Here is a 22,433-nt window from a genome sequence, read left to right as displayed (position 1 = left end):
ATAGGGACGATGTTATGACTCTGAACTTGAAATTGCTAGGAGAAAGTTGAACTATCTTTATTGAGAAGCAAACTATAAGATTGATGATCGCATAACTATTTATGTATAGTATTTATGAAAAAGTTGTTTTCTTATAGATTAGGTTAAAATTTCCTCCCAATATTGATACAACAGCAACAACAACAAACCAGTGTTACGTTGGTCGGTGAGAAATAAGTCTTTGGTTGATAGTTTAAGAACAATCCTTGTATAGCACTATATATATATGTAGGAGTTTGGTAGAAGTTACGTTGATGAATCTTTTAACTAATTGTTGCATCCATTAGTCAGCTATGGGTCATCAGAAACAACCATAAAAGAAGATCATGTGCTTTTTTAGAGTTTGTCAGGAACATGTAGTGTCTGCTAATTTCAAAAGTTTCAATTTCTTTGATAATCCTTCTGTTGTTTGATATTTGAAATTGTCAAATATCAAAGTGCAGTACATGTACAACCTCTCCTTTCTTTTCTTTGTTTTTACCCTTTGCTTGCGATCCATTATAACGGTCGTGTTTGGGGAAGTTTGTGCACACCTTTACTATTTCACTAGGTACCTGCGACCTTCCACTAGTACATGCATTATGTAACTCTGCCCGTCAAAGCTTAGGCAGTTAAGAAGAGATCGCCTTATATTTTCTTACTTCTGCTGAAATTTGAACGTTGCATGATTTTGGTAATCCATGCCTTTCTCTTGCTGAAAAGGTTTCGGAAAATGTCTTTCTTTTAGTTGTATGGTCAATTAGAGTAATTACGGTATAACTAATCTCACCATTTAGTGATCAAGATTTGTGTGCACATGTGGTGTTTTCAACTTTTGAGTTTTGTGATGCAACCTACTTTTATAAGTTTAGCAAAAGTAAGAGAAATCTTTGCATTTTGAAGTCATCTTGTCAAAACTGGTAAGGTAGTTTGATTCACCCTAGACTCATGCATTCCATTCATGGGCCACGTTTCTCGACAGTTGCATGTAATTTTTTTTAATAACCATAATCTTATCTAGTTTCTTCTAAAACTTAAAATTTTAGTTGGTATTATCATATGGCACTTTATTGGTTCCGAGTCGATAATTTTTATATAGAAAAGGATTGAGAAGCATTTTCTATATAGGGACAATGTTATGACTCTGAACTTGAAATTGCTAGTAGGAAGTTAAACTCTCTTTATTGAGAAGCAAACTATAAGATTGATGATCGCATAACTATTTATGTATAGTATTTATGAAAAAGTTGTTTTCTTATAGATTAGGTTAAAATTTCCTCCCAATATTGATACAACAACAACAAAGTGAAATCCCACATGTGGGGTTTGGGAAGGATAGTGTGTACGCATACTTTATCCCTACCTTATGAGGGTAGAGATTATTAATATAGGAGGGAAAGACAAAAGTCAATCCTTCTTGAATATTAAAAAGTATACAAAATTACCTCTTTCACAAGCTTTTAGTGCATAGTAAAAATACCTCAAGCTAGTTTTTCTAGTCTTATATGATTAAAGTTGACAGGATAACTATTCGAATTTATGACATTACAGTTTAGTAGTGATCAATATTTAATCACAAATTAACTAGTTGATTGTCCCCTTTGAAACATGAGTGTGTCATCCATTAACTTTAAAGTGTTGCTTAATACATTAGGCAAGGGAAAGTGGGTAGTCATTCAAAGATTTCAATCTGCTATGCAGGGCCAACTCTGGATTATGTATATTGCATTCTCTTTTAAGGCAGTTGTCTCATCTTGCTTTTTCGTCCATGTCAAATGATTCAATTTTTTTGAGTAAACTAACTTATTTTCTTGATACTTTGACCAACTTTTGGCCTTTGGTTGTCGACAATACTTTAAAAAAATTAGAGAAATAAAAATATTTAAAAATGAAGCACAAAACATAATTATATTTTCTGATACATTTTCATATGTTTCATTCATATTACTTAGCAAGTTTTTAAGAAATTATTTTTAATACTCCCTCTATTCCATAATTATGTGGCATTATTCTTATTAGTCCTTTCCAAAAGAATGACACCTTATATTTGGAAATAATTAAACTTAATTTTTTTAATGTACCCCTAGTGTCATGTTTTTATAGTCTAAAAATCTTATGGTAGGTTTAAGACTCTTAAGTTCCAAATGTTCAGTCTTTCCTAAATTTAGTGTCAATTCAAACTCCATCGCATAAATTGAAACGGACAAAATAATACTTTTAGATTTGTGTAATGTGTTATCATTCGTTTTAAGAATTATATTATCCAACAAGCTGTTTGGTCATTTTTTGTTGGAAAGTGAGTTTAGCTACTCAAAACTTAAATAAAATGAATAAACCTCTGTTATGTCCAAAACGAGAAGAGCGATAACTGTTACAGGAAAATCTCAAGAAAGAAGTAGTTTTACTCAAATCAAAATATAAAAAGCCTTATGCTTATTCTTTTTTTGGATTGTAGAGTTTAGGGGTATGGTGGCCTACTGGCCTACTCTCTTGCTTTCACTAGTTCATGTATATATAAAGATATATGAGAAACACGTGAAGCAGTGAATTCAATCTGATAATTTGATTTGATTGAGGTTTCAGTCTAATTGTATAACTTCATCATGATGTTAATATTTTACTAAGGATATTATGACGAACTGCTTGTTCAAAATTGTATCTCTCTATGTTGGAGGCATTTGAGATGTTGTATGCATGCTTGGGACTAAATTATAAGTTAGTTGGAGTGTTTTAAACATGGCTACAAGTATTGCCTTAAGGTTGTTCGCTCGCTCGCTACGGGGATCAAAATGGACTGTGGGTGAGAAAAGGGCAACACTGGTCAAAATAAACTAGTGTTGTGATCGCAGTTAGGGAGCCATGATATTAGTGATTTCCACATGGTATAGATCAATACAGAGAAGCTGCGATCGCGACACATGACTCACGATCACAGCAGGCTAGGGCCGGGAGACAATAATTAAGCCCAAGCTCAAAAATAACGATTGTGAGCCTGGTTGCTGCGATCGCCACTCTATGGGGCTGTTGAGGTGAGCTCTTTATAGATTATGGTTGGCGTGTGATTATGCTGTGGCCTGTGGGAATGATGTGAAGGGGATTTGATGAATCAAGCCTAGCTTTCATGAAAATGGTTGGATGACTATGGCCAAGAACTAAAACATGAATTAGCCTTCCGTTTACTTTAGTTTTACAATAAATCTGTACATCCGTATTAACTACCAAGGCTCAAGGCCTACAAAACCTAAAACCTTCTCCGAGAAATGGAACTAGTTACAAGTTTGAACAGATCCAATTCGTTTTCCATCAACATTTTACATTGATGAAAGGCCAATTTGGAAACAAAATGAAAAAAGAAAAGGAAAAAAAGCTATCTTCTTAGCTTGCTTGAAGAACTAGAAATTTCCTGCTGCAGATATTTCAGAGTTTTTTGATGATTAAGGAATCCCATAAACCAGAACTCAAAATCATCCTCTGTAACTACTTGTATATACTTCTGTGATGGAATTTTCATATTTTCACTCTCTTTTGCTTTCTTTATCTTACTTATTGGGATCGATACCTGCAATAGTGAACTGGGCTATTAGATTATGCTTTACATGGCTAGAAAATTAGAGATGAAAGGAAAACAAAGCAGATAGGTACCTTGTAACAGATTCTAAGAAACTTTCCTGTTGGAGATAAGAGCTTTATTGATAGCTCGCTGCAGAAAGCAATCTTATGTGTAAAGATGAAGAGAAGGCCTGCTACTGGACCGGTCCAGCTGTCGTTGATAAATAGCATTGAGAAACCTTCAATAGCTTTTCATCATCTCTAACATTAAACTTCTGCTTGAATATTCTCTCCAACCCTCCTACTTGAAGAATTTTTACCCCTAGGCTCAATTTTCCTTTCACAATTTTTATCCCGATCCTAACAAATTGGTATCAGAGCCGGATCTAACCGGGTTAGTTTCAATAGCCAAAATGAATCTAACAAAGACATATATTGAGAAATTTAACCGAAGTGCAAACTTCGGAATATTGTGGCAATTAAAGATGAAAGCTATCCTAATTCAGGATGGCTTAGACTTGGCGTTGCAAGGAAAGGAGAAGAAGCCGGGTAAAATGACGGACGAGGAGTTTACCGTCATAGATAAAAAGGTAAAATCATGTATCATCTTAAATCTCTCAAATGAGGTTTTACGTAAAGTTTCTAAAGAAGCCACAGCCAAAGGCGTGTGGGGAAAATTGAAAACCTTATATATGAAGAGGACAGTGAAAAATAGACTTTACCTAAAGCAGAAGCTTTATACAGTTCGTATGGGTGAAAGTACCTCTATTCTCTCTCATCTTGACACATTTGATTCCATTCTTATGGATTTGAGCAATATAGATGCTGAAATTAAAGATAAGGATCAAGTCGTGTTACTGCTTTATTCTCTACTCCCATCTTTTAAGCATATAAGAGATACTATGCTTTATGCAAAGGATAATATTTTTTATAAGGATATTAAATCTATCTTAAAATCAAAAGAACAGATAGATAGTGATATTACTAGGGAAGCTAGTGGAACTCAAGCGGAAGTTGGCTTGTTTGTTAGGGGCAAATCCGACTCCATATCCAGACACAACAATTTAGAGTGTCACTATTGTCATAAGAAATGTCACATTATCTCTAAATGCTATAAACTAAAAAATAAAGAAAAGCATAAAGAAAGAAAAAATGAGCACAAAAATATTGACACCGCCGAAACTAGTGTAGTAACTGATGAGATTGAGGAAACTATATTTTTAGCAACTGAAACTAGTTTTAGATCAGAAAATGAGTGAATTTTAGATTCCGGTTGTTCATATCATATGTGTCATAGCAGAGACTTATTTTCTACATATGATTCAGTTGAAGGTGGAATTGTCCAACTGGGTAACAATGTTACTTGTAACGTTATTGGAAAAGGTACAATTCGGATCAGAATGCACGATGGTGTGGTGAGAACTCTCACCGATGTTAGATATGTTCCTGAGTTGAAGAAAAATCTCATCTCTTTGGGCACTTTTAGAATCCCTTGGGTGCAAATTCACTGGTGAAGGTGGAGTTCTAAAATTTTTTCAAGGTGCTCTTATGATCATGAAAGCACACAAATCTTGTTATAGGCCCTACTACCGTTTCGGTATCAGACAACTTATCGGATTTTGGAGAGTAAATTGTGTACGCAGATCTTACTCCTACCTTATGCATGTCGATAGGTTGTTTCCGATAAACCATCGACTCAGGTCAAGCATAGTGTAATTATGGCCAATATTTTGGCTAGTGGAGTTCATCTCACATAAGCATAAGCTTATTTGCAAAGTAGACTTTGTTGTCAATATTCTTTGGGGGCAATATTCTTTGGGACCCAAAAATATTGCATTGTGTGGTGGATATCATTTGCACAAGTTGTATCTTTTCTTTTACAACAAAGAGGCCAAAGCTTTTTTGCCTATAAAAGGAAAGACCATTAGTTCATTTTAAACACACCAACAAGACTTGAGTCTTCATTTCTTGTTTCTTCTCCTCCTTTAGTAATTGAGAGTATTTTGTAAGAGAGTTGAGTGTTGGAAAATACTTGTGTGATCCCCTTTATTTGGAGTGATTTTGTGAGGTTATTCTCTCGGGGGTATTTGGGATTAATTAGAGTATTTACTCTAATTTTGTACGCTCTTTTGTACTCTTGTTACTATAGTGAATTTGGTCCTCTCCGCTTGTGCACGTATGTCACACTAACCGAACCACGTTAAATTAGTGTCTTCTTTTTATGCTTTAATTGTCATTGTTATTAACTTGCATTGTCTTTGTTATTGTCATTATAACATTGTTTGGCTAAATTTTGTACTACCCAAGTTCCCGATCCTAACAAATCTGATAATTTGATTTGATTGATGTTGCTTCCTAACTATTATTACTTCATCAGGATGTTACTATTGTAATGAACTTGTTTCTTTTTTATTTTTTTATGTGTGTTCAATTAGTGCCTATGATGTGTAGAATACTAAGTGTTGATTGTATTTGTTGAAAATTGTATCTGCCTAAGTAGGAGGCATTTGAGATGTTGGATGCATGCTTGGGCCTAAATTGAGTTAGTTGGATGGTGTGAGTGTTTAAAACGTGGCTATAAGTTTTTCCTTAAGGTTGTTCGCTGGCTCGCTATGGGGATCAAAATGAAGTGTGGGTGAGAAAAGGGCAACGCTGCTCAAAATGAACTGGTGCTATGATCGCAATATGGGAGTCGCGATCACAACATTAGTGATTTCTGCATAGTAACAAAGGAAGTTGCATCACAACACGACTCGCGATTGCAGCAAGGCAAGGTCTGGGAGGCAGTAAGCCCAAGCTCAAAAATAATGATAGTGAGCCCGGTTGCTGCAATCGCCACTCTATGTAGCTGTTGAGGTATTGAGCTCATCTTCATAAATTGCAAAGGTAGGCCGAGGACAACGATCGCGGTTTTCTTCCAGTGCTCCCAAATCTTCAGTGCTGCGATCCCTGCGGTCCCTGCAGAAGGCCTGCGATCACAACAAAGCTATTCAGATGTGCAACTACAATGATTTATAACTTTTCTCAACTCCCACACCTCAAACTCGATCCAAGAAGATGAAATCATTCCCAGCTTCTTCTTCATTTCTAGGTAAGTCGTATTTAACTTGATTTAACCTATTCCTTTTATAATAACATATCCAAAATATTAGCCTTTTGTTTACATTAGTTTTACAATAAATATGTTCATCAGTATTAACTCCCCAGGATCAAAGCCTACAAACCTAAAACCTTCTTTGAGAAATGGAGCTAGTCACAACTTTGAACAGATCTGTAAATTCATGTTGCATCAACATTTTGCATTGATGAATGGGCGAATTTGGAAACAAATGAAAAAAGAAAAGGAGAAAAAGCTATCTTCTTAGCTTGCTCGAAGAACTTGAAATTGCCTGCTGCAGATATCTCAGAGTCTTTTGATTATTAAGGAATCCCATAAACCAGAACTCAAAATCATCCTCTGTAACTACTTGTATATACTTCTGTGATGGCTTTTCCGTATTTCCACTCTCTTTTGCTTTCTTTGTCTTACTTATTTGGATCGATACATGCAATTATGAACCGGCCTATTAGATTATGCTTTACATGGCTAGAAAATTAGAGATGAAAGTAAACCAGAGCAGAGGTGTACCTTGTAGCGGATTATAAGCAACTTTCCAGTTGGAGATAAGAGTATAACGACCCGGCCGGTCGTTTAAACTATTACAATCTTGTTCCTCCATTTACTACTCAAATTGTGATTTACGGTTGTTATTTGGCTTGCCAGGATAATTGGTTCGGGTCCGGTGAGGTTTTGGAATGATTTGGAACACTTAGTTCCAAGGTTTAGAATTTAAGTTGAAACGGTTGACCGGATGTTAACTTATGTATAACGACCCCAGAGAAATTTTGCTAAGGAAATTAAGGTTTTGTGATGCCGAGGTAGATCAATTAGTACAAAGATTACAGAAATTAAGGCTCGGACTTTTTGGGTTGAACAATGCACTGATGTGTAAAGAAAACATTTTGCCGGAAAAAAAGGTCATTTCTGCGACCACTATGTGGTCGCAGAATCACTCTGCAGACCGCATAATGGTCGCAGAGTGGATCAGGAGAGGGGAAAGATTTGAGAAAAATCTACAGTGCACTATGCGACTGCAGACCTGTTTTGCGGTGCATTATGCGACCGCAGAACAGGTATGTGGGCCGCATAATGACCGCAGACCGGGTTAGTCACGCCCAGTTTTAGAGGCCAAATTATGCGGCAGGTATGCGGACCGCATACCTGTTATGCGATCGCATATGCGATCGTATAACTGCGTCGGAGCTTCCATTCTTTTTAATTTTTGACCCGACCCAACTTTGATTTATAGCCCTTGAAGCTCATTTTTTGAGCCAAAATCTGACATTTTAGAGAGAGGTGAGAGCATTTTAGAGAGAGAAAGTGAAGACTTAGTCATTTATCCATCAATTCTTGTTCAAGGTTTGAAGATTTCATAAGGATCTTGTTAGGGTTTCAAAGAGGTAAGAATTGCTTTTCCCAATTCTTCAATTTCGGGTCTGAAGTAAAGATCGGTAATTAAAAGTATGATTCTTGAGTGTTAGAGTATTATTTATACATATACATACCAATAAGGTTTATGGAAAGATTATTAAGTTCAAATGGGTAAAGATTGGGTTGAAAATGGTAGAAATCTTCAAAGACTTTAATTGAAGATTTGAGGGTCGAGTTGATGTCGGAATTTGGTGAAATTTGTATGGTTGGACTCGTGGTTGGATGTGCGTTCATGTTTTGTAAATTTTGTCGGGTTCCGATACATGGGCCCCACGGGCGATTTTTGAGTGAATTTCGAATTTTTATTGGAAAATTAGTATTTCCTAATGGAATTAATTACAATAATTGGTATTGACTGAATCAAATTAATTGTGGTTAGATACGAGGCTTTCGGATACCAATTCTCGGGGCAAGGACATAACGGAATAAAAAATTACACGGTTTGAGGTAAGTAACAGTTCTAAATTTGGTCCTGAGGGTATGAAACCCCGGATTATATGTTATGTGATTGGTTTTGAGGTGAGGCACATGCTAGGTGACGGCGTGTGGGCGTACACCGTAGGAATTGTGATTTGATCAAATTTCATGGGACTGTATAGTTGAATAATCTATTGATATTCGTACATTCGCTGCGTGTTAGAGAAAATTGAGCTGAGACTCGTATTAAAAATCATGCTTAGCCATATGTTGTTATTTTTGGTACCCATTGGGGTTATTTTTGTAGTTGAATAATATGTTCAAATTGTAATTTTTCACCCGGTCATGTTTATTCATTTTATATCATACCTCAGTCTCTTAATTATTATTGATACATCATATCTAGGGCTGCATGCCCATTATATCATACATTCATTTTTAGGCTGCTTATCATGATTTCTGAGAGATCGAGAGACTGGAGAGGTTGATGACTGAGTAAGGCCGAGGGCCTAATTGTGAGGATATTTATGGATCAGGCTGCACGCCGCAGCGTGTTTATTGATTTATGCCATGATTGGCTTGATATAGAGCTTGGGCTGAAGAAGCACCTCCGGAGTCTGTATACACCCCTAGTGAGAGCAGGTACCTACTGAGTGCGAGTGCCGAATGCCGAGTGATGAGTGACTGTGAGGAATGAGTGACCGTGAGGAAAGAGTGACTGTGAGGTTGAAGTGAATGGGAGGACTGAGTGACTGTTACTCTGAAAGGATGCATTGATTTCATTATTTGCTGCACTTCAGCTGTCATATATCACTATTTTGAAGATTTTGGAAAAATATTATTTTCAGTTTCGGTCAAACTCGATATGAAATTTCAGTGAAATCTTAAATGTTGAACCTACGAGCATGCCTACTCTTTTATATTGGAAAGTACTGTATTTGGACTTAGCTGAGAAGCTCGTCACTACTTTTAGTTCTTTATTTATTATTGTTACTTACTGAGTTGGTTGTACTCATACTACACCGTACACTTCGTGTGCAGATCCAGGTGTTCCCGAACATAGCGTGTGTTGATTCTCTCGCACAGTTGATTTTTTAGAGATTTAGAGGTAGCTGCCGTGTTTCGCAAACTTTGTCTCTCCTTCCCTATTTCCTTATTTACAGTATTTGGTCTCAGACTATTATGGACCATATTTTCTAGATTTGTATTCATATTAGATGCTTATGTACTCAGTGACACCGGATTTTGGGAGTGTTTATATATGTATTTATGAATTTTCTTTCGCTGAATTTAATCATTTTGTTTTTAAACATAAAAGATATGGGAGTTTATTGAGATTGTCGGCTTGCCTAGTATTGAAATAGACGCCATCACGACAGGTGAGATTTTGGGTCGTGACAAGTTGGTATCAAAGCCTACGTTACATAGGTCTCACGAGTCATGAGCAGGTTTAGTAGAGTCTTGCGGATCGGTACAGAGAAGTCTATACCTTTCTTCGAGAGGCTGCCAAACCTTTAGGAAAATTTCACTTTCTTGTAATCTATCGTGCGAACTTGTTGATTCTAGAAAACTAAAATTTTGTTATTCTATTCTCTCACAGATGGTGAGAACACGTACTACCGGATCAGACGATCAGCCACCAGTGCCACCAGTTAGGGCCGCGAGAGGTCGGGGCCGTGGTAAAGGCCGGGGCCGATGTAGAGATCGAGGTCTCGCTCGTATAGCAGTTGGAGCAGCACCTGTAGCACCACCAATTGCTCCACCTCAGGAGCAGATTCCAAATGTAGTTGAGCTGGCGGGACCCACTCAGGCACCAGCTGTGCCCATTGAGATTCCAGGCCATCAGGAGACTTTGGCCCAGATATTGACAGCTTGCACTGGTCTTGCTCAGGTGGTTTCGGCTCAGGCCGCACCTGCCACTTCTCAGGCCGGGGGAGGTACTCATACCCCTGTTGCCCGTACTCCAGACTAGGTAGTGCAGGAACTTCAGATACCGGGGGAACTATCAGCCCAACCGGCTGCAGCTGCTCAGGCCCAGGTATTTCCTGTTATGGTAGAAGATGAGCAAAGGAGACTTGAGAGGTTTGGGAGGCTTTGACCTCCATCATTTAGCGGTGCTGAGTCAGAGGATGCTCAGGAATTTCTGGATAAGTGCCAGCGGATGCTGCGGACAGCGGGTATTCTGGAGACCAGTAGGGTCCCATGAGGTAAGCGAATTACCAACAAACCAATTTCAATAATAATTATTAAAGCAATTTAAGTGAATAAATATCATGATCTTATACAATCCCCAAGAACTGGTAGTACAAATCATGGGCTTCTAAGAATAGAGTATACAAAGCGGAAATGAAATAAATACATAGTCTGTTTGAATAATACATAAACAGAGCTTTTATAAATCTAAGGCTACCCTGAACAAGAGGCAGCTACAACATGAATGCAGGTACATCTTCAAATCCCACAACCATCGAGCACAGCAACAACAGCAGCCAACATCTGCACGCAATGTGCAGAAGTGTAGTATCAGTACAACCGACCCCATGTACTGAGTAAGTAACAAACCTAGTCGTAGGTTGAAAGTAATGACGAGCTTCCACCAAGGTCGGGTCCAAAACCAATAGTCCACAACAATCCATAATAACATAAAGCAAATAATACCAGAAGTAACTCAGGGATAAAATACTCATCCAAATCATGATTTTAATAAAATAGTAGTTCTTTTTTTCAAATACATCACTGAAAACCCAAATCGTTTGCCGAAGTTGCCAATAAAATGAATAGTTTGAAAACAATAAATTTCTCCAAAAATCTTTTCAATAATAAATAGGATGTTTCATTTTCCTTCCGGATAACCCGTGTAAAACAAAAGCATCATTATGCCCATCTGTCAAAATGTGTGAGAAACCATGAATGATGTGATATTGTACAGCATGAGGAAATATACATCTCTATGCTTGTATGTCATGTGTTCATGCCAATGTGATGCAACTCAGTAAAGCAAATCATAAACACCCCCTCGGGCAGAACATCATTCATATACAGCCCCTCGGGCAAACCTCACATTCACTCGTGCCACTCGGGCATACCTCACAGTCACTCGTGCCACTCGGGCATACCTCACAATCACTCTTGCCACTCGGACATACCTCACAATCACTCTTGCCACTCGGGCATACCTCACAATCACTCATGCCTCCAAGTCACTCAGCACTCGGCACTCGCACTCAGTAGGTACCTGTGCTTACTGGGGGTGTGTACAGACTCCGGAGGGGCTCCTTCAGCCCAAGCGATATAATCTGCACGGACAACTCACGTGCTGCATGGACAACTCACGTGCTATAATAATAAAGTATGCTGCAGGCGGGCAGCCCCGATCCACACTCATCCTCAAAATCAGGCCCTCGGCCTCACTCACTCATTAATCTCACCAGTCTCTCGGGCTCACAATGTCATAAAAAATAGCCCAAAAATAATGGTATGATGTATCAATAAATAACAACACGGACTGAGATAGTATATGCAATGAAATGAATATGTTTGAGTACGAATTTTCAATTTAACACAATAATTCAAAGCAATATGACCTCTGTGGGTCCTAATAATACTGGCACATAACCTCAACATGATTTTTAATATGCTTTTCATCTCAATTTCTTTAACACATAAAACCGCATGGAAAATGCCAAGATTATTTAACTATAAAATTCCACAGAAATAATTATGTCACAATTTCTATAGTGCACGCCCACACGCCTGTCACCTAGCATGTGCGTCACCTCCCAACAATTCACAAAATACATATATTCAAGGTTCATACCTTCAACCCCAAGATTAGAAGAGTTACTTACCACGAACAAGCCAAATCCAATGTCGAGCAAGCTAAGTAATGCTCCAGAAATTCCATTCTGCGTGTATCAACTTCCAAATGGCTCGAATCTAGTCACAATAATTTGACTCAGTCCACACAATTTATAAGAATTAATTTCATATCAAAATGCTAATATTTTCCATAAAATCCGAAATTACGCTCCAAATATTACTTGTGGCGCCCACGTCTCGAAATTCGACGAAACACACAAAACACGACAACCCATCCAATTACAAGTTCAACCATACTAATTTCATTCAAATCCGACTCCAAATCGGTATTCAAACTTGAAAAAGTCATTTTGTGACATTATAGAAATTTCCTTCTATTTCTCTTGAAGATTCAATAATCTTACACCAAAAATGAAGATTATTTCATGGAATATAATCACAAGGGAGTTAAGAATACTTACCCCAAGTTGTGTGAAAAATTTCCTCTCCAAAATCGCCCAACCCGAGCTCCAAAATACGAAAAACAAATAGGCGAAAATGTCGAACCCTTGAATTTAAGGTTCTGCCCCAGTGATTTCCGCATCTGCGGACAAGATTTGCGCACCTACGCATCCGCTTGTGCGAGCAAAATGTCGCATTTGCGGACTCCACTCGCCTGCCCAGTTTCCACTTCTGCGCGCATCCGTCCTCATCTGCGCTCATGCAGGTGCGGAATTGTCCCTCGCACCTACGACCAATGCCTCACAGTCCTCTGCCCGCATCTGCGCTCCTTCTAGCGCAGGTGCAATTCCGCACTTGCGAAGCATCTTTCGCACCTGCGCACCTCGCTTCAACGCACCCCTGCTTGCACCTGTGACTACTTTTCTGCATGTGCGATTACACCAGAAAGCTTCAGTTCCAGCAGTCTTCCAAATTCAAAAATCAATCCGTTAACCCTCCGAAACTCACCCGAGGCCCTCGGGTCCCCGTCCGAACATACCAACAAGTTCCATAACATAACACGGACCTACTCGAGGCCTTAAATCATACCTAACAACCTCAAAAATACGAACTACACACGGATTCAAGCTTAATAAATTTTCAAATTTTCAAATTCTACAAATGACGCTGAAACCTATCAAATCACGTTCGATTGACCTCAAATGTTGCACACAAGTCACATTTCACATTACAGACCTATTCAAATTTTCAGAATCGGATTCCGACCCCGATATCAAAAAGTCAAACCCCCTGTCAAACTTCCCAAAAATTCAACTTTCAGCAATTCAAGCAGTCTTCCAAATTCAAAAATCAATCCGTTAACCATCCGAAACTCACCCGAGGCCCTCGGGTCCCCGTCCGAACATACCAACAAGTTCCATAACATAACACGGACCTACTCGAGGCCTTAAATCATACCTAACAACCTCAAAAATACGAACTACACACGAATTCAAGCCTAATAAATTTTTAAATTTTCAAATTATACAAATGACGCTGAAACCTATCAAATCACGTTCAATTGACCTCAAATGTTGCACACAAGTCACATTTCACATTACAGACCTATTCAAATTTCCGGAATCAGATTCCGACCCCGATATCAAAAAGTCAAACCCCCGGTCAAACTTCCCAAAAATTCAACTTTCAGCAATTCAAGCAGTCTTCCAAATTCAAAAATCAATCCGTTAACCATCTGAAACTCACCCGAGGCCCTCGGGTCCCCGTCCGAACATACCAACAAGTTTCATAACATAACACGGACCTACTCGAGGCCTTAAATCATACCTAACAACCTCAAAAATACAAACTACACAAGGATTCAAGCCTAATAAATTTTCAAATTTTCCAATTCTACAAACAACGCTGAAACCTATCAAATCACGTTCGATTGAGCTCAAATGCTGCACACAAGTCACATTTCACATTTCACATTACAGACCTATTCAAATTTTCGGAATCGGATTCCGACCCCGATATCAAAAAGTCAAACCCCCGGTCAAACTTCCCAAAAATTCAACTTTCAGCAATTCAAGCAGTCTTCCAAATTCAAAAATCAATCTGTTAACTATCTGAAACTCACCCGAGGCCCTCGGGTCCCCGTCCGAACATACCAACAAGTTTCATAACATAACATGGACCTACTCGAGGCCTTAAATCATACCTAACAACCTCAAAAATACAAACTACACACGGATTCAAGCCTAATAAATTTTCAAATTTTCAAATTCTACAAACGACGCTGAAACTTATCAAAATCACATTCGATTGAGCTCAAATGTTGCACACAAGTCACATTTCACATTACACACCTATTCAAATTTCCGGAATCGGATTCCGACCCCGATATCAAAAAGTCAAACCCCCGGTCAAACTTCCCAAAAATTCAACTTTCAGCAATTCAAGCCAAATTTCACTACGGACCTCCAAATAATTTTCTGGACACGCTGCTAAGTCCAAAATCACCATACGGAGCTATTGGAATCATCAAAATTCGAATCCGAGGTCGTTTACACATAAGTCTGCATCCGCTCACTATTTTAACTTAAGCTTTAAACCTTGGAACTAAGTGTTCCAATTCCTTCCAAAACCTCACTGGACCCGAAACAATTACCCCGGCAATTCACACAATAATTATAAAGTACAATTTGAGAAGTAAATGGGGAACCGGGGTTGTAATACTCAAAATGGCCATCCGGGTCGTTACATTCTCCCCCTCTTAAACATACGTTCGTCCTCGAACGTGCCAAGAGTTATTTCCAAGCCATCAAATCACTGTTCCATCTTACCACACATGTACCCGGGTGTGAACCCACGTCACCATATCCCATATAGGCTTGACTACACAATGCGACTGAAAATTATTAATTTAACCTTAGCCCATAAACCTTGAAATTTAATTTCCAACCTTTAAAATTTCTTTCAAGACACAAATCTTACATTTACACACCGCATAAGTCCGAACAAGTTGCATCGAGCTATAACTATAACCACAGATATAATTAACCAACATGTTACACAACTTGCATGCTCGTAACACCATTCTTGATCGCAGTGACTACTCCAAAACCAACTGCATACTAGTATTAAACCCATATCGAACCAAACCTCATCCCAAAACCCTTGTACAATGTTGATAATAAAAGAAACACGCAAAATTTCATGACCACTTACCAGATCAACAAGTCACGGAGCCCTCTCGCCCCAACTAGAACCATAATCCTTTTCTGAGCCGACTTTCAATATTATACTCCCGAATATACCAAAATCAAACCTGATAGTACCCATTCTAGGTCCAATGACCTTATATTACTAAACACAACTGTTCCATAGACATGACTCACCAATACAACTCAGAGCCACAACTCGTGCCATCCGTGCACCAATACCCAACAATTCAAATGTACCCAGTCATGGAAAATAACTCAAATGAGAGAACTGCCCCGCCAGATTAACAAGTACCTCCACAACGAAATGCTGAAAATCCATCATACACCGTAGAACCATCACCCGATTCTTACACGAGGTTCATGTTATATACTCCGAGCCACCCTGCTCCAAATTAATAACGACGGAGAGGTAAATGACAAAAATACCACACAAAACCTGAAAGGACATAACCACTACGCTATCCATCATGCAATACCCAAGTACTCATCACACTCAAATTCTGCTATAAAGCTCAATAGAACCGCACCATCTGTGCACATAACCAATGAATCACAACTCCTCGTAGCATAAAGGAGTAACTCACAGATCATTTGAGAACACAAATAAGTTCAACATCAATCGAATGACACATCCCTCAATAATAGCAGTATGGAGCCAACCATTCCGACTCGGTGTAGAATGCACATCTTAATTGGGCCTACCTATGGACACCCAAATCAACTCGGGTTACCCACAAATAGATAAAAATCCCTCCAAAAATCCATAATGACTGAATCATAACACATTTCATCATCTGGCTAGCTCCGGCCACAACTTCACAGTCCACAACCATGAAACTATCTGCTCCTGGGAACTCCCAATCTCCAAATCCATAGAACACGCGAATCACCATATTTGATTCCATCTCCACCACCCGAATTCCTAACACTTCTCTCATGCACGATCATCCCACGAGAAATACTTTAAAAGTTCTTCCGTACCACTTGACAAAATTTGAATATCAACAGTCTATCAACCATGTGAGTACCGCAATACTAATTTATACATCCGTAAGTCAAAATACAATGCGCCTTCTGAAGTCCGCCGATTTCTCATACAACACCAAGTAGTAATAGTATTCATCTAGTTATTTGAAACCGTCCATGTTGTCCAACATTCTTTACCTTTTTTCAAGATTGTACTGCCACCTTGTACATGAAAATCTAGCTTTCGTACAACACATAACATCTATCTTGCCATCATGTGAAAAACACAAGAATCTTATTATCAACTTTGAGTCACCAATAATTTACATACCATTTTAGTTAGAAACCTTTCTCTTGCTTATTTTCAGGAGGAAATCACAATACACAACACGTTCTCCACACCGATAGAAACCATCAAGAATACTTTGGAATCTATTTGCACATAATCAAGCCCTTAAAACTAAATTCGTCTAACTCGACCAAGCCACGCAAGTCGCCAAGTCTAGGTGTATTGCCACAAAGCACCTGTAGAAAACCCCCACATCATATGCATCCAAAGAATCGATCTTATCTGTTACCATACTGATCCAACCTACTACCCAGTTGTCCTATTTTCTCTGAGTCCCTTCCGAATTTGTCTTCAGATTGATACTTCTTCTTGCTAAAATACCATGATCTTTAACCACAACTTACCCTACAAACCTTAGCATAGAACCACAATGCCCTACGGCCCATAATCAACTGTATTCTTCTTAAGCACCTTAAAAAAATACCACAACTATAACACTCACTCTGAGAATACATTATGTGAATTTTAAATTGTTCTTCTTACCTTCCTTATACAAAAATGTAAAATCCATAGTCATATAGAATTTTGGCAAGTCCAGGCACCATCAAACGCAAATCTCATATTTTATCCATACACAAGTCCGGAAACATTCTCAATTGCTATATATAATTCTCAAACCCACTAAACATTTCTCGGGAGTCACCCACTTTGCTCAAATTTAATTGTACCGCCCAAATGGGCCAAAAGACATGTGCCCCATTAGCACCACAACACTCAAAGAAGTAACTCTACTTTAACATCACATATCAAATTCATACTCCTGCGCACTACATCATTCACCAATAACAACTCACTCATCCCGCGAATTTCATTTACTCATACGTGCAATATAATCCTTAACCAGGAATTTCCTTATTCGAGTCATCCTCGATCTCAACTTCTGCAAGTCATAGCTAACCCACAAGTATGCCTCAGACCAAAATTAAAATTTACTATATAACCATGAAATTAAGCCATCTGCAGCAGGCTCCCCCACTTGGCTCAAAGCTATAGATCATTTCATTCAATAAATCACAACACCCATACCGTATTACTGCCATGATACTAATTTGAGTTCAACAAAAAGTTTTCTCAAGCTCATGCAACACCAACCATAAAATACCTCAATCATTCGCTAAGCATGCGTTTATTTCTCTTGACAGTCAATTCAACTTTCTCAACCAGTTTCAAATTCAAATCTAAACACATACCCTCAGCTGGTAGAAAAGAAACTCTCCACTCAACATTATAAGGAACACACCTACGTAGATTACTCTGCAGGAGATAACCCCCCTGCTCAGCCTCAAATTGGCATCTTGTTATACCCTTTCGCAACCATAATTACTATGCAATCACTTAATCTTTCTGAGTCCAAACTCATTAACAAGAAATGAGAATTTAATTTGTCCCACAATTTAACAACGTGAAAGATCCTTCACAATCCAAATAACCCGAGACTAATCACAACACCCATACCGTATTACTGCCATGATACTACATTGAGTTCAACGAAAAGTTTTCTCAAGCTCATGCAACACCAACCATAAAATACCTCAATCATCCGCTAAGCATGCGTTTATTTCTCTTGACAGTCAATTCAACTTTCTCAACCAGTTTCAAATTCAAATCTGAACACATACCCTCAGTTGGTAGAAAAGAAACTCTCCACTCAACATTATAAGGAACACACCTACGTAGATTACTATGCAGGAGATAACCCACCTGCTCAGCCTCAAATTGGCATCTTGTTATACCCTTTCGCAACCACAATTACTATGCAATCACTTAATCTTTCTGAGTCCAAACTCATTAACAAGAAATGAGAATTTAATTTATCCCACAATTTAACAACGTGAAAGATTCTTCACAATCCAAATAACCCGAGACTAATCACAACACCCATACCATATTACTGCCATGATACTACATTGAGTTCAACAAAAAGTTTTCTCAAGCTCATGCAACACCAACCATAAAATACCTCAATCATCTGCTAAGCATGCGTTTATTTCTCTTGACAGTCAATTCAACTTTCTCAACCAGTTTCAAATTCAAATCTGAACACATACCCTCAGCTGGTAGAAAAGAAACTCTCCACTCAACATTATAAGGAACACACCTACGTAGATTACTATGCAGGAGATAACCCACCTGCTCAGCCTCAAATTGGCATCTTGTTATACCCTTTCGCAACCACAATTACTATGCAATCACTTAATCTTTCTGAGTCCAAACTCATTAACAAGAAATGAGAATTTAATTTATCCCACAATTTAACAACGTGAAAGATCCTTCAACATACTCATAACCCGAGACTATAAGTCACATCTAGACAGAAATTAAGCACCCAATAGTCCTTTTAACATCCCAACAAACTCATCTGGACACATTCTGTAGTCACATCATGCTCATCATATAGCTATTCAACCGTTCATCAAGCCACAAATTCCACTCATAGGGACACTACTGGACATATGAGTCCAAATGTATAAGTTCACACAACTAAAGCTACCGAACCTAAGCTGTGGTCTAAATCTGGCCTCAAGTCCTCCAGATTGGCCGATCACCAGAACACAGAATACACATCTCCAACATCGTTCATTGAATCACAAGCCGGCGATACACAACTGATACTGAGCGCTCATGTGCGCATACGAATACGTGGAAGGAATTCAAAGATTTTTTGTCTCAAGTTGAATCATTCTCACACCATAAGGAAAGAAAGATGGGAAGTATATATCCTAAGTGCCCTGTAGCCTTTCGAAGATAAGTATGGACGTCATCATACCAATCCGCAAGACTCTACTAGACACTTTCTCATGACTTGTAGAACCTATGAACCTAGAGCTCTGATACCACCTTGTCACGACCCAAAATCCAACTAGTCGTGATGACACCTAACCCATCCTGTTAGGTAAGCCAATTACCAAATAACCAATTTCAATAATAATTATTAAAGCAATTTAAGTGAATAAAGATCCTGATCTTATACAATCCCTAAAAACTGGTAGTACAAATCATGAGCTTCTAACAATAGAGTATACAAAGCGGAAATGAAATAAATACATAGTCTGTTTGAATAATACATAAATAGAGCTTTTATAAATCTAAGGCTACCCTGAACAAGAGGCAGCTACAACAGGAACGCAGGTACATCTTCAAATCCCGTAACCATCGAGCACAACAACAACAACAGCCAACATCTGCACGCAATGTGCAAAAGTATAGTATCAGTACAACTGACCCCGTGTATTGAGTAAGTAACAAACCTAGTCGTAGGTTGAAAGTAGTGACGAGATTCCACCAAGGTCGGGTCCAAAATCAATAGTCCACAACAATCCATAATAACATAAAGCAAATAATACCAAAAGTAACTCAGGGATAAAATACTCAGCCAAATCATGATTTAAAAAAAAATAGTAGTTTTATCTTTCAAATACATCACTGAAAATCCAAATCGTTTCCCGAAGTTGCCAATAATATGAATAGTTGGAAAACAATAAATTTCTCCAAAAATCTTTTCAATAATAAATAGGGTATTTCATTTTCCTTCAGGATAACCCGTGTAAAACAAATGCATCACTATGCCCATCTGTCAAAATGTGTGAGAAATCATGAATGATGTGATGTTGTACAGCATGAGGAAATATACATCTCTATGCATGTATGTCATGTGTGCATGCCAATGCGATGCAACTCAGTGATAAAATCATAAACAGCCCCTCGGGCAGAACATCACTCATATACATCCCCTCGGGCAAACCTCACAGTCACTCGTGCCACTCGGGCATATCTCACAATCACTCTTGCCACTCGGGCATACCTCACAATCACTCTTGCCACTCGGGCATACCTCACAATCACTCATGCCTCCTAGTCACTCAGCACTCGACACTCGGCACTCGCCCTCGGTACTCGCACTAACTAGGTACCTGCGCTCACTGGGGGTGTGTACAGACTCCGGATGGGCTCCTTCAGCCATAAAGCTATAATCTACACGGACAACTCACGTGCAGCACGGACAACTCACGTTCTATAATAATAAAGCATGATGCAGGCGGGCAACCCCGATCCACACTCATCCTCACAATCAGGCCCTAGGCCTCACTCAGTCATCAATCTCTCCAGTCTCTCGGGCTCACAATGTCATAAAAAAAAGCCTAAAAATGATGATATGATGTATCAATAAATAACAATAGAGACTGAAATATGATATGCAATGAAATGAATATGAGTGAGTATGAATTTTTAATTTAACATAATAATTCACAGCAATATGACCTCTGTGAGTCCCAATAATACTGGCACATAGTCTCAACATGATTTTTAATATGCTTTTCATCTGAATTTCTTTAACACATAAAACCGCATGGAAAATGCCAAAATTATTTAACTATAAAATTCCCCAGAAACAATTATGTCATAATTTCTATAGAGCACGCCCACATGCCCGTCACCTAGCATGTGCGTCACCTCCCAACAATTCACAAAATACATATATTCAGGGTTCATACCCTCAACTCCAAGATTAGAAGAGTTACTTACCTCGAACAAGCCAAATCCAATGTCGAGCAAGCTAAGCAATGCTCTAGAAATTCCATTATGCGCGTATCAACTTCCAAACGGCTCGAATCTAGTCACAATTAATTTGATTCAGCTCACAAAAATTATAGGAATTATTTCCATATCAAAATATTAATATTTTCCAAAAATCCAAAATTACGCCCCAAAAATCACCCGTGGGCCCACGTCTCGGAATCCGACAAAACTCACAAAATACGATAACCCGTCCAATTATAAGTTCAACCATACTAATTTCACTTAAATCCGACTCCAAATCGGTATTCAAACTTGAAAAAGTCATTTTGTGACATTATAGAAATTTTCTTCTATTTCTCTTGAAGATTCAATAATCTTACACCAAAAATGAAGATTAATTCATGGAATATAATCACAAGGGAGTTAAGAAAACTTACCCCAAGTTGTGTAAAAAATTTCCTCTCCAAAATCGCCCAACCCGAACTCCAAAATCCGAAAAAGAAAATGGGTGAAAATGTCGAACCCTTGAATTTAAGGTTCTGCCCCAGCGATTTTCGCATCCGCAGACAAGATTTGTGCACCTGCGCATCTGCTTGTGCGAGCAAAATGTCGCATTTGCGGACTCCACTCGTCTGCCCAGTTTTCGCTTCTGCGCGCATCTGTCCGCATTTGCGCTCACGCATGTGCAGAATGTTCCCTCGCACCTGCGACCAATGCCTCACAACCCTCTGCCCGCATCTGCGCTCTTTCTCGTGCAGGTGCGATTCCGCACCTGCGAAGCATCTTCCGCATCTATGCACCTCGCTTCAGTGTACCCCTACTCGCACTTGCGAGGTCGCACCTGCGACTACTTTTCCGCAGGTGCGATTACACCAGAAGGCTTCAGTTCCAGCACTCTTCCAAATTCAAAAATCAATCCGTTAACCATCCGAAACTTATCCGAGGCACTTGGGTCCCCGTCCGAACATACCAACAAGTTCCATAACATAACACAGACCTACTCGAGGCCTCAAATCATACCTAACAACCTCAAAAATATGAACTTCACACGGATTCAAGCCTTATAAATTTCAAATTTTTAAATTCTACAAACGACGCCGAAACCTATCAAATCACG

At 38.7% G+C, this 22,433-nt stretch overlaps 2 long non-coding RNA genes across 2 annotated transcripts; one reads left to right on the top strand and one right to left on the bottom strand.

Annotated features, from left to right (window-relative positions):
- Nucleotides 1-3,171: 3,171 nt before the first annotated feature.
- Nucleotides 3,172-4,149, bottom strand: LOC107812290 (uncharacterized). Its single transcript, XR_012706024.1, has 2 exons — nucleotides 3,661-4,149; nucleotides 3,172-3,577 (listed from the first exon to the last, which is right to left on the bottom strand). It is a non-coding gene; the product is annotated as an uncharacterized LOC107812290 (long non-coding RNA).
- Nucleotides 4,150-5,915: 1,766 nt separating this feature from the next.
- On the top strand, nucleotides 5,916-9,809 carry LOC142177641 (uncharacterized). Its single transcript, XR_012706216.1, has 2 exons — nucleotides 5,916-6,658; nucleotides 9,557-9,809. It is a non-coding gene; the product is annotated as an uncharacterized LOC142177641 (long non-coding RNA).
- The last annotated feature ends 12,624 nt before the right edge of the window (nucleotides 9,810-22,433 follow it).

This window comes from Nicotiana tabacum, chromosome 23 (assembly GCF_000715075.1).
Source record: "Nicotiana tabacum cultivar K326 chromosome 23, ASM71507v2, whole genome shotgun sequence".
Lineage (NCBI taxonomy): Eukaryota > Viridiplantae > Streptophyta > Magnoliopsida > Solanales > Solanaceae > Nicotiana > Nicotiana tabacum.
Note: the sequence above shows the minus strand (reverse complement) of the source record. Positions and strands in the feature narration are given on the sequence as shown.